Raw genomic sequence first — 6328 nt, forward strand, 5'->3', positions numbered from 1 at the left:
ATTTCCGGTACCAAAAATATGAAAACCTTCAATTAAATATTAGTCCGCCATCCCGAACTAATACCGACTGAAACAACTCCAAAAACGGTACAATTCCAATAAACGTCACAAACGTCCAAATCAAGTATATACTTATTTTCCGGGCGTTACATTTTACATGAGAGAGGTTTACGCATGTGTCTTTGGGTGCGTCGGAGCTCAGGGACCTTTAGTCACCTTTAACCCATCTTGGCCTTTAGGAACGTAGTGGGAGGACTACTCTTGATGCATGTTAAGGGCATAGTCGCTACCCGATACTACAACTCAGATAGGTTCTTTCTCAAAGTATCATTGCGTGGTATGCATGTACCATGTTCGAGGGTGCTTTAGAGGGGCTGACAATTCTGAGTAACTTGGTAGAACCCGTTGCTGATATCATCCTTATCCTTAGAAGTACCTTTGGGGAAGGGTTGTCACCTGGTCATACTTCATGCAAGCCTTTAAACTTAAGGACTCTTGTGTGACTTGCTTGTTATCTAACCTTTCTATTTCCTTGCAGGATTTACTTGTAGGACATTTCGTCCTTATTACCTAATGCTTTACCCTTCTATTTCCTTGCAGGATTTGCTTGTAGGACATTTCGTCTTTATTACCTTATGCTTTACTTAATGCATTGCATCTGCATGACATCACGGCTTCATAACATTGCATGTTAACCAACCCTTTCAAGGATCTTAGGAATTTAGGGCGCACGATTTCAGGTGCCCTTATCAAGGACTAAGTTCTATCAAGGAGCAAGAGGATTTATTTTCCTCTGGCCATTTGTCTTCCAAATCAAAGACACTGTACCTATCAAGGGGCAAGAGGATTTATTTTCCTCTAGCCAGATACCTTCCAATCCAAAGGATTAGCACCTGCCTAGGGGCAAGAGGATTTATTTTCCTCTAGCCATGTGTTTTCGAATTCAGAAGTATCCCGAATCAGAGGCGATGACCCACTCGGTATGGTGAGCTTGATTCTCAAAGAAGGACATTTAAAGACAAAAACCAAGATCCTTCAAATGAAGCGGTGACCAGTCATTTCCTAATGTCGCAAACTAAATTTCCTAAAGATCCTTGAAAAGATTGCATTTGCATTCATAACATCACATAAAACTAACTTTTCCTTTCAGGTCGACCAACTGGTTAGAAAAATACCATCAACAAATCAATCCTAATCAAATGAACATTCTGGAAGCTTGACCCCCAGACTTCTGAAACATTCCAATCAGATATACATTCCGGAAGCTCGAACCCCGGACATTCTGAAAGTTCCAACCAGATGAACATTCTGGAAGCTTGACCCCCAGACTTCTGAAACATTCTAATCAGATATACATTCCGGAAGCTCGAACCCCGGACATTCTGAAAGTTCCAATCAGATGAACATTCTGGAAGCTTGACCCCCAGACTTCTGAAACATTCCAATCAGATATACATTCCGGAAGCTCGAACCCCGGACATTCTGAAAGTTCCAATCAGATGAACATTCTGGAAGCTTGACCCCCAGACTTCTGAAACATTCCAATCAGATATACATTCCGGAAGCTCGAACCCCGGACATTCTGAAAGTTCCAATCAGATAAACATTCTGGAAGCTTGACCCCTAGACTTCTGAAACATTCCAATCAGATATACATTCCGGAAGCTCGAACCCCGGACATTCTAAAACATTCTTATCAGATACACATTCCGAAAGCTCGAACCCCGGATACTCTGAATCTCTATGTAACACCCGAAAATTCGATTATTCGCTTAATCTAGACGTTCAGAGTGTTTAGTGAAGTTTTGTATTTTGAGACGATTTAGTCGGTATTAGTTCGGGATAACGGATTGATATTTAATCAAGAGTTTTGATATTCTCAGTATTAGAAATATTATTGGAATAATGTTTGAAGTTTTCGGAATTTTCTGAGTAATTAAGATTAGACCGGAAATATGATATATTGGTCAAATTTGGATTGTCGGTGTTATTTAAGGGCGTATTTGGAATTATATAAATCGAAGTCGGATAATCAGAAAATAATATTAAGAATAATATTATTTATAAGTCGGAATTATTATATTGAAGGAATTATTAATAAAAGTGATACTTTGATTTAATTAGAGTTATTTATTTTATTGGGCCTAAATTGAATTGTGGAGAATAATAAAAAGGAGGTGAAAGACTAAGCCCAATTCCAACTATTAAATTAGGGTTTTAGAGATGATAAGAGTATTGTCATAATGAGAGAAACAAGAGTAGAAGAGAAGGAGGCTATGTCTTGAAGGGGAGACTAGAAGCTTGAAGATTTCCATCTATGGTGTCAAATTGGAGATGCATTTGGAGACCCATTGAGTTGCTTCAATTGAATAAGGTAAGGGTGGGGTTCTCTTCTTATAATGGGGCTCATGAGCAATTGTATGTGGGGAATTAGGTGTGTAGATTTATTGCATTGTCTTGTGTTGTTTGTTGTTGTTCATAGAAAATTATAATTAGTGAATAATGTTGTTGCTACTGTGTGTTAGAAATTCAAAATTGAATTAGAAATAATATTAAATTTTGTGTGTAATGGAATATATGAAGTATATGAAGGAAACTGAACAAAGGAGGGAGCTTGCCATTCAGCAAGGTGCACTACGACGGTCTCGTAGACCATGTACTGTTGGCATGACCTTGTGCACTGCGGGTCGGCAGCTAACCCCTATTTCTATCATTTGTATATTTCATTTATGTATTCTTATGTTGAAAGTAGTATTCGCCATTTTCTCTGCATATTCTTTTCCATATGTCTGCTACAATAAAGTAAATTGGATGTTAACAGCCATTTAAGTCATATTAAATTCATTTTAGGCTTGCTGTTACCTTATTATCTCATTTTGTTTCTGTTTCACATATTCCCACTGTACTTTGGTTCATATATATATATATACATGTATGTGATCGTATATATTATGGAATGAAACAAGAAAATGAAATGAAAGAAAATTGAAAATAGTAGTAGATTAATAAAATGTAATTTAAAACAGTCCAGTTTGATCGAATTAGCCGAATTGAACGGTATAATTAGTTTTCCGGAATTTGATGAAAATTGACGTGGTAGCTAAGTTTAATTAGTACATTAACGTGGTGATGTTATTTTGTTGAAATTGTGATATTTTACTAATCGACTGAAATTGTGTTTAATTTAAATATTCTTTATAAATAAATTATAATAATTTAATAGAATTATCAATAGAGTTGTTAGAGTTGTCAATAGAGTTGTTAGAGTCGACAATAAGTTGTCAAAGTTGTTTTGAATTATTAAGAGTCATATTTTTAATTGTTTTGAGTAATTCTGACATGTTTAGAGTTGTCAGTGTATAACGTCGGTGTTTGTTTTTTTATTGGAACTTTAACAATTCATATCCTTTGAACCGTAACTCCGTTTGAGTCTCCGTTCGAGGCGTTAGAAAGCTAGCGCGATATTCTTTTTAATAAAAATGGTCTTGAGCAAAAGAATGCTAGAAAATTGGAAATGGAGTAGAAATAGAAGTGAATTAAATTAATATAGTGTGATTATTAATTGGTTGATTAAATTAATAATTGAATTAATTTTAATGTGTTTAATTGATTAGAATATGATTTGAAATTAGATTAACTATTTGGTTTGTCGGTAAATTACGATATTTTGAGAATTTATCCGTAATTGTGTTTTGACTTGAATATGTATGTTGAGAAATATATATATTATTATGTCAACGATGTTGTTTGATATTGATTCTCTGTGGGTAGTTGGATAGCATTAATTTTAATGATTAATTGCTTGATTTTAAATGTGTATGTTCATATATAATTGGCAAAATGAGAATTAACATGAGATAGTATGGTTACTAGTGTTAATTGGATTTTGTGAATCGTAATTGATTAATTGGCCTTTTATATGTGAATGATATGTAAGTGTTGTGAATGTTGTGTACAATTGGTGGATAATTCATCGAGTTGAATTATTGTGATATGCTAAATATTAAGATGGTAGAGATGATCTTAATTGCATATGTTTGTCAACATTGTACATGCATTCATGTCATGGTGTGCCTTGAAACAAAGGTGGTTTGCTTTGAAACACAAGCGGGCTTGGATTCTAGAGTGAATCGGAAGCCGTAAACTATATGTTTACATTTGGTGGCTTTGATCTTGTCCGGATCTGAAGCGTGGCTAGATTCTATATGAATCGGAAGCGGTGGAACTTTGGGTCCACATTGGGTACCACATGCATAGAGTCACATGTCTTGCATTGAGTCACATTGAGGTTATGTGATGTTTGAATATATACATTTATGTGATTGTTATGTGTACATGAGATGTGATAATTGAAATTGGTGATGTTTTGATACATAATTGGTTAAATGCGTGAATATGTGATAATGATGGATTGCGTATATATTTGGGATAATAGTATTGAATCTTTTGAGTATTATACTATTGAATTTTGTGCATACTTGAATATGTGAAATTTATTAGATGATACTATTTACATAATTATGACTTGTTGTGCGATGAAAAGTATGAGAGATTAATGAACTGTGGAAGTATGATGTGTATGGTAACTGTTGATACTTGCGATGTAATGATTTTATATGCCTGAATCCTAATATACAATTTATCATACGCCCACTTATATGATTTGATATCTCACCCTTTTCTCTTGTTTCGCCGTTGCCTTTATATTGGTAACGTGCAGGTATTCAAGTATGAAGATTTAGTTGCCGTTACTCGAGTCGGTTGTCGCTCTGATACGTAGCACTCTGGGGGGAACGATTTATATTATTTATGATGTTGCTATTTAATTGTTTCATTTTGGTTGGACAAAATGATAAGTTAACTGAAGATATTTTGTTGAATATATTCTTAAGTGATTCCGCTGTGTTTTAATAAAAGAAGTTATTCTGTTTTTAAAAGTATTATATGTTGAGTATTTGTTTAGTTGGTTAAAAGAAAGTGCTATGTATCCGCTTTATGCGACGAGGTGGTTTGTTTTGTTTTGATTATGTGACGCCTCATTTTTTTATTGAGAAATTTTGAAAACTCTGATTTTTATATATAATTGCCGGGTAGAAATGGGGTGTTACAATAGTGGTATCAGAGCAGGTCGGTCCGTCCGGCCAAGTTGTCGAGTTTATTCAGTTGTGCGACAGTTGAATGCTGTCAGTGTTTTAGTCTTTAGTACACGACACGTGTGTGAAACACTGTCCGTACTTGTTTGTTTTGTTGCAGAAATTGGTTTGATTCCAAGTGGGGGAGAAATTTTGCTTCTCGAAGATGTTTCTGTTGTAAGGGATGGTCAGGTATGTTATTGACAAGCGACGATGCAAGTGTTGTTGAGAGTTTTGGATGTTAACCAGAGTCGAAGACAATGTGAAGTTAAGGATAATTTTGGGAGACAGAAGTTAGAGAGTGACAATGTTCAGCACGGTTGAGGACTGAGAGCTTGTCGGCGTGTTTAGCCTTTGCATCTGATGCCGGCGTTTGACAAGTGTTAAGGTGATAAAGTTGCGGTAGACTTTATGTTGGACTCGCATAAGTGATTAACGGGCGTAGTCGGTGTGTGAAGTGTTGTGAATCGCAAACCCGAGTTGGAACTCGAGAATGCGCGTAGCTTGAGTTACGGATATCTGATTTGAACTCCGTTTGAAGCGTCAGAAAGATAACGAGATGAAGTGTATTATAAGAATGATTGCCGCAGCTGTAATAGATTTGATTTTGACGTGATGATGTTGAGATGGGGTGCAGTTTGTCGTCGAAGTTATTTGAGGAGTTTGGGAGATAACATAAAAATTGTCGATGCTTGACGTTGATGTTTGCAATTTGGATAACGTCAGAGATTCGTATCTTGAGTTTCGAGTATCAATTGGATGTACCATTTGAACCTATGAAGAGGAGAAGTTGTATTATACCTTATGGAAATGTGTAAGTCTGTTGAATAAGAATGGTTGTTACCGCAAATGTCTAAAGTGAAGTTAAGCAGAACTTGTTGTTGATTATTAAAATGAGAAGACGAGATGTTGGTTTTAAAGATGTTTGACGATTGTGTGATTCTAAGTAATTGTGAATCAGATTTGGTATTATGTTTGGACGTCAGTGTCTCATCGACAAAATCAATTGAGTAAGAAGTTATAGAAGTTGTGAAAACCCAAAGTGAATTATTGGATTATGTCGTGTTATTGGATTTAAGTGGAAATTCGGAAAGAACACTATTATGATGTAACAACGATTTATACTCCACTAAGGTTGTCGGATACTAATTGGCAAATTGGGGAACTGATCACCCTCAATCTATTGTTAATGGTAG

Source organism: Vicia villosa, linkage group LG7, assembly GCF_029867415.1.
Source record: "Vicia villosa cultivar HV-30 ecotype Madison, WI linkage group LG7, Vvil1.0, whole genome shotgun sequence".
Classification (NCBI taxonomy): domain Eukaryota; kingdom Viridiplantae; phylum Streptophyta; class Magnoliopsida; order Fabales; family Fabaceae; genus Vicia; species Vicia villosa.